Genomic DNA, 7402 nt, shown 5'->3' on the forward strand with positions numbered 1-7402 from the left:
TAGAATGTTGTGTGGAAGCGGAAAGTTTAGTTTGTCTCTTAGCACTATTTTGGCTTATATTGATCTGAAAGAAAAGCAGGACAAGACCTTTGATAGGAAAAGATGCCTAATTGAAGGGGAAAAGGTGTTGAACGCTAAACATATAATCTGCTGCGGTATTCAAAAAAGAGATGCAAATTCATTAGAAATCATTGCCTTGTGCCTTAAGACAAGCGATTTGAAGAGTGAGCCACATCAAGTATGTTGCAGTTTGAAAATAAGGGAAGAATTCACGGTTAAGTGTTCGTGCAAAGCTGGCCTTTCAGAGCAGTGTAAGCATTCTCTGAAGTAATATAGAGGCACTCGATGATTATAGTTGCACCGATACTACCCAGATTTGGGGGAAACATAAACTTGATGGTAAATTGATGTATGACCCAGTGCCGTTGGACACACTCTGTCATGTAAAACAAGCGGCAACAGTTCATCGGAAGCCTACAGAGGAAGAACTAAAGACTTTTAGGCAAAAGCTTATTGATAGTGCTCCTCACTCGGCCCTTGCCTTGCATAAGAAACGGAGAATAACAGTTGAGAGAAAGGATCCACCCACAGATCTAATTAATTCAACAGTTGCAGAGCAGGATTTACCCGAAATGCCTTCTGAAGATGCAAATTTTCCGACAAGTGACATTTTAACTTTAGCTATGGATAGTAACGTTTTTCTAGATGAAGCTTCATCGCATGCGATAGTTTTTAAGTCAGACGCCCAAAAATTATTTTATGAAAGCAATGTTAAGGTCACGAAAGATCAAGCAATCCAAATTATGTTAGAAACTGAATTCCAAAGCGGAAGCACGAATTGGAATAAATATAGAAAATGCAGAAGAACTGGATCCACGTGTTATGCTTTATACACTTATCTTTTTAAAAATGAGAACTGGGCAAAAAAAATCGACACTCATTTAAAAGGATTTCTTTTTAAACGAAATGCCATCACTAAATTTGGTATCGATAACGAGAAAAACCCCTTAGCTAAATATATTGAAATTTCAAACGCTGACGTAAAATCTGTGGGGATAGTTATTAATCCACTTATCCCTTGGTTAGGATTCAGTCCTGATGGAATTGTTTTTGTTGCTAATGAGCCAAAATATTTAATTGAAATTAAATGTGTTTACGAGGCCCGAAATGATTCCCTAGATAATGCATTTGCCCGCGGTAAAATTAATTATTTAACGAAAGTAAATGATACTTTGGTTTTAAAAGAAAAGCACAGATATTATGGTAAAGTACAATTGGGAATGGCACTGTTAAATTTAAAAGAGTGTAATTTCATAGTTTATGGTGTGAAAGATAATGAGATTCTACAGATAAGTGTGAAGAGAGATGAAAAAATTATACTAAAACTTTTAAAAAAATTACATCTAGTGTATTTTAATTATCTATTGCCGAAAATTGCAGACAAATGAATTTACATGTATTGGTTAAAATTTATTCAAATTAAAATCGTTCTCCGCTCAATTCTTCTTCCTGATAATTCCCTTTTCTTCGAGCAACGTCATGGGTAAATTTTGAGATGGTACTACCAATTTTTTAAGTTTTTGTCTCTTAGCCGGTAAATCTAAATAATGCAAGTTGGAAAAGTTAATTGAAATATTAAAAAAAAACGCTCCAATACAATATTCTCAGTTTAGAACTTTAAGATTTATAAATAGAGCATCGGCAAAGGCCTAAGTTACCTGGAAAGAAGAAATCTGTACGACGGAAATGAAGCCCACAAACACGCATATAATTGCTAATCTTTTTACCAATTTTCAATTTCTGTTGCCATTCGGATCTAAGATGTTTATCCTTTGGAAACAAATGCATTGAAAGACCTGGGATGCATTTCTTTTCCGATGAACTACAATACATTGAGGTACACAACAGAAGGACGGGGCCATGTTTTCTAAGATAAGAGAGACAAACTTAACTGCCTTAGGATAGTTTCCATAAATACCGCTAATCGGCGATACTGTCAGTGGCGGCTACGAATAGTTAGTGATGTCCAGGACTATGTTAGAGGATGCACACTATGCCAACAATTTAAGGCTAGAAATAGGAAAAAGCCAGGGCTAATGCAACCCTCTGAGGTACCAAGTCCTTGGGACCAAATCAGTGTCGACATAATGGGACCTTTTTCCCAAAGTAGACACCATTACAAATACCTAATAGTCTTCGTCGATTATATGACTAAATTCGTGGAAATGATACCACTTAAAACTATTACAGCAAAGACTTGTGTCCAAGCTTTCAAGTCTATTATTTCTAGGTGGGGAGTTCCTAAAGCTATCCTTAGTGATAGAGGAGTACAATTCACTTCAAAACTTTGGCTGCAAACTTGCAGAGCTTTTAGAATTAACCCAAAGTTTACTAACCCCTATACGCCTAAGGGAAATCCCACCGAACGAGTCAAAAGAGTAATAGGCGAGCTTATATCACTTTATGTAGGGAATCGTCATGATAGATGGGATGAATCCCTTGACCTTCTTCAATTTGCAATTAATTCTGCACCCCATGAAACTACGGGAAGATCCCCCTTCTTTTTATATTTAGAGCGGGAGCCACGTCTCCCTTGGGATTTAGAAATTGAAGAACCCATTCAGGACCCTGATGACCCCAGTCTTACAAAAGCTTTAAAAGATCTTAAGGAACACGTAGAATTCAGTAATGAATTATCTAAGTTAGCCAAAGCTCACCAGAAGAAATACTATGACCTCCGTCATGACCCTCTAGAATTTGAGGTAGGAACATTAGTATGGATGGAAACGCATCCTTTTCAAGTACGACAGGTCAAATTATGAGAAAACTCAGTCCTAAATGGGCAGGTCCCTTTAAAATAGTTGCTAAACATTCACCCGTAGTCTATGAGTTAAAGGATACTAAATCAGGGCAGAATGTAGGAAAAGTTAACTTAGAACATTTGAAACTCTACTGGACAAACGTAGCTGTCTTCGATGATGCCGGAAATGCCCCTACTTCCCAGTCCGACGTTGCAGATGATCCTGAGTCGAGGGGGTAGACAGTTGAGAACTCAGGTGTACAGATGTCTTGAACTCAATGTACAGTCAAAGCTGAACTCTGAGTTCCGAAGGCTTTGAACTCAATGCACTGTCAAAGCTGAACTCTTTTGAACTCAGGTGTACACAGAGATCCAAAGTGTCTACCCCCTCGTCCTGAGTCTAGTCCCGCAACGAACGGTGGTACCATGGGCCACCCTCCTACGGCGACTTCCTCAACTACTTCATCTGAATCATCATCATCTTCTACTTCGCCGTCACTGCCTCAGGACGGTCATGAAGTCGATCAACAGATCATTCCTGCTATTTCAGATGTCCCTCATACGTCGACATCAATTACTTTAGATGATCAAGCAGCGGATCAACAGATCCCTCCTGCAATTCCCGATGATTCATATCAACCAACGGACTCTGATAGTGAACCGGGCATGGCCCTTTTTGAAGACCCTCCTCTCCTACTCCATACCTATCACGATATGCGAACTTACCAGCTCAATCATCCCACCAATGATAGTCCGCCTTCTGCGGCAGGGGAGGCTTCTCCGTCTGATCATGACAAATCAGTCGCGGAACCGGAGCTACACAAGTCAACTTCTAGTTTTACAGAAGAAATTCTAACGCCGGAACACAAATCAACGTCTTCTGAGCAATCAGTAGCGGAACCGGCGTTACACGAATCACCTGGGTTTCCGGAGGAGCTTGTAGCTCCTGAACAGATCTCTTAATCGCAATCCCAATCGCTGCGTGCGTCTGACAGTTCATCGACCACGTTATCAGAGTCCATGAGAACTCCTAGATTAAACAGGGCTACCTTACCCGATATTTATTTAGAACCTTTCCGATTGGGATGGCTTAGAGAAGTGTGTAAGAAGGCAACGGTTTGGACAGGCGGTAACGAAGTCGATATCTATTACCGACCTCCCGACAGTAAAAGAATAAAGTTACCGTATGAGGTCCAGGTTTACCTCCAGACTAATAACGTCCCGAACCTAACAAGTAGCCCAGGACTTTTAGGGTTTGACCTAGAACATTTGAACATAAAGATGAAAATTGGTATATGTGTTATTTTCGACCCAACAAAAAATATACTAAAAGTCCCCTGCTGTAGAGCGCGAGCTTTCGCCGCCATCTTGGAAAATGGCCGCCGGGAATGCCAGCTACAATGTATTCCACATTCTTCTTCAAAAATTATGAAAATTGGTACACATTATGACCGGGACCACATGAGCATTATAGAAAAATTTTACAGCTCTGTGTTTGATAGTTTGGTCGCCATATTGGAAAATAGCCGCCGTGAATGTTAGGTACAGTTATTTCACCATATTGTTGGAAAATTATGAAAATTGATTGATATTATAATCTCAGCTGTGTAAACCTCATAGTAGATTATTGAAGCCATTCATCAGATAGTTTGGCCGCCATGTTGGAAAATGGCCGCCGGGAATGTCATTTAGATACAGTATATTCTTCAAAAATTATGAAAATTGGTAATAATTATGTTGAAGACCGTCTTAACACCATTATATAATATTGAAGACGTGCTACTTATAGTTTGGACGAAATCTTGGAAAATGACTGCTAGAAATACTAAATATATTTCAAACATATAAACCTTTTCGAAATTCCTTGATTGAGTAGATGATTTTCATTAACGTAATAAACACCAAAAAATAACCATCTCCAAGTCGATATTTATCGACGCTATCTTTAAAAGGGCCACTCGAAATTTATTACCCTAAATTCTGAGAGAAAGAAAAGTTATTCAAATCTGTAATTCTCAACATGTTGATTAGGGTATATAATTTAATATGGGGGTTTATACATTCTCGTGTTGTTAAAGATTAGATTTAAGACAAATCTCTAACTGTTCGTTCATATTCATCTCGTCAGTCTGAATTTTTTTCACAATAATTGCATGTCAGAGGCCTTGAATAGGCGCAGCACCTAGCTGGGGGCTCATCATATTCCAAATTGAACCTGCGTAAACGCCGTCAAGGGACACGGGATCGGCCAGCGGACCCGACAAACGCCCCTTCAGCACGTGAGAGAAGCTGGACACCGTCAGTGGCGAGCCCAGCCAGAAGGTGGTCGGTGACAGGCAGCAGGAGGCTCGAGGGGACGGAGGATTTCCCTCCAAGCACATGAGTGCCACACGACCGAAACAATGTATCCGCGACCCTCAGAGGGTTGCCAATTGCGGTGTGAGCCAATTAAGGCAACACCTGGGCGGGGGCGAAGTGGCCGAGCAAAACCTTCAGGGAACGGGGCAAGGAACGGTCTGAATCAAGGGCGAACCCAAGCAACTCCCGAACCGGCACACCGAACTCGGGCCCCTTTGCCACAAGAAGCCCTTGTGCTCTGATCCATCACAGCTAGTACAGCGACAATGTCTTCATTCTTAAATCTGAAACCAAAACCACACCAAGAAGAGAATCTGAAATCGAGACACTTGAGAAAAATAGGTTCAGAGAACACTTCTTTCATTTACATGCTGTAACTGGATGTGGTTAAGATAAGGCGGGGTTTAAAGTAATGACAGATAGTCCACATCTTACAAATACGTTGAGAGATTTTAATGACAATAATCTACAATAGCTAGGAAACGATTTAATCCCGAACAGTGGGTATGGGTTAGTTCTCGCTAAAGTCGAAGACCCATTGACACCACTCTGATTCTTGCGTCAGATATAGCTTTGCTTTTATTTGTGTCAGATTTTAGGATAGTAATCTTTCTGTGACCATTTTTAAACATAGGGTCGATAACTTAGACTTGGAAATAGTTATTTTTATGGTGTTTAATACGTTCATGAAAATCACGTACTCAGTAAATAAATATCGAAAAAATTTATATATCGGTAATATATTTGGCATTTCACGCAGTCACTTTCCAAGATGGCGCCCAAACTATAAGCAGCACGTCTTCAATATTAGAGTATGATGTTTACACGGTCTTCAACAATAAATTTCCCAATTTTCATAATTTTTGAAAAGTATACTGTATCTAAATGACATTCCCGGCGGCCATTTTACAACATGGCGGCCAAACTACCTCATGAATGGCTACAATATTTTACTATGAGATTCACACAGCTCTGATTATAATACCTATCAATTTTCATAATTTTCCAACAACATGGTGAAATATACTGTACCTAGCATTCACGGCGGCCATATTCCAATATGGCGACCAAACTATTGAACACAGAGATGTAAAATTTTGCAATGATGTTCATGTGGTTCCAATCATAATGTGTACCAATTTTCATAATTTTTGAAGAAGAACGTGGGATACATTGTAGCTGGCATTCCCGTCGGTCATTTTCCAAGATGGCGGCGAAAGCTCGCGCTCTACAGCAGGGGACTTTTAGTATATTTTTTGTTGGGTCAAAAATAACACATGTACCAATTTTCATCTTTATGTTCAAATGTTCTAGGTCAAGCCCTTTTTTAGCCTATCTGTCCTGGCCTAAAGAGAGCATTTCTGTTTTTCCGAGAGCCAATCTCTTTTTTCCCATGGGAGTTTATCTCCCAAGCCTCTAATAAGAGACGCTATTAATATTGTATACCTTCAGAGGGCTTCAAATACCCCTACTCCGTCTTGGCAATTTGAACTACCAAGGGAAATAAAACAAACAGAATATAGGTCGAAGAAAATAACGAGCAAGACTGAATTGTCGGTTCAAATATTGGAGCAGTATTGTCCAGCGGATGAGAATAAGATTGAGAAGTTCCGCAATTGCAACGAAATTGGACATTGAGCACATGACTGCTACATGCCCAATCGTTATTTGAACTCTAAAGTTGCTTGCTCACTATGCTATACGGGGGGCACACCGCTGAGGGCTGCCGTCTCAAGGACGAAGATTCGCTGATTGTAGACGTTCCAAGAGAGAAAATTCAAGACTTAATTAATCCTGCCGGAGAGGACTCTAGTAACTCACCCTCAGCCAATCAGAGCACTCACTCAGAATTAGTGGACCCTGTTCCTCAACAGGAAGGGAATTTAGTTCCATATTCCCATACTCCTTACCTGAAGTTGCCTCCGCGTCAACCGGGTCGGAACGACCCCGTAACTGTCCACCACAAATTTAGGGCTTCCGTCCTTGAACATTCTACTTCCATAAGGGAAGAACCTTTATCGCTCAACGCTTATCCTATTCCGCTTCCACTTACTCCGCCCCAACAATGGAGACCCCTAGCGAATGAAGACTTGGACCAGGAGAACTGGGAAAGATTCGGATCTATGGGTTGGGTGCCAAAAGTAACTATCCCTAAAGTACGCATTCCATCCAAGATACCCGAAGCAAAACATCCAATGATATGGACAACCGTAGTTTGCTGGAGCTGTAGAAAAGTAGGTCACC

At 40.4% G+C, this 7402-nt stretch overlaps 1 long non-coding RNA gene across 1 annotated transcript; it reads right to left on the bottom strand.

The window, feature by feature from the left end:
• Positions 1–1432: 1432 nt before the first annotated feature.
• Positions 1433–1869, bottom strand: LOC149668522 (uncharacterized). The gene is made up of 2 exons (XR_016367889.1): positions 1719–1869; positions 1433–1600 (listed from the first exon to the last, which is right to left on the bottom strand). It is a non-coding gene; the product is annotated as an uncharacterized LOC149668522 (long non-coding RNA).
• Between the last annotated feature and the right edge of the window lie 5533 nt (positions 1870–7402).

The sequence above is a fragment of the Phalangium opilio genome, unplaced genomic scaffold (genome assembly GCF_054372755.1).
Source record: "Phalangium opilio isolate 3A_F unplaced genomic scaffold, DU_Popi_V2 ptg000055l_1, whole genome shotgun sequence".
In the NCBI taxonomy this organism is placed as follows: Eukaryota; Metazoa; Arthropoda; class Arachnida; order Opiliones; family Phalangiidae; genus Phalangium; species Phalangium opilio.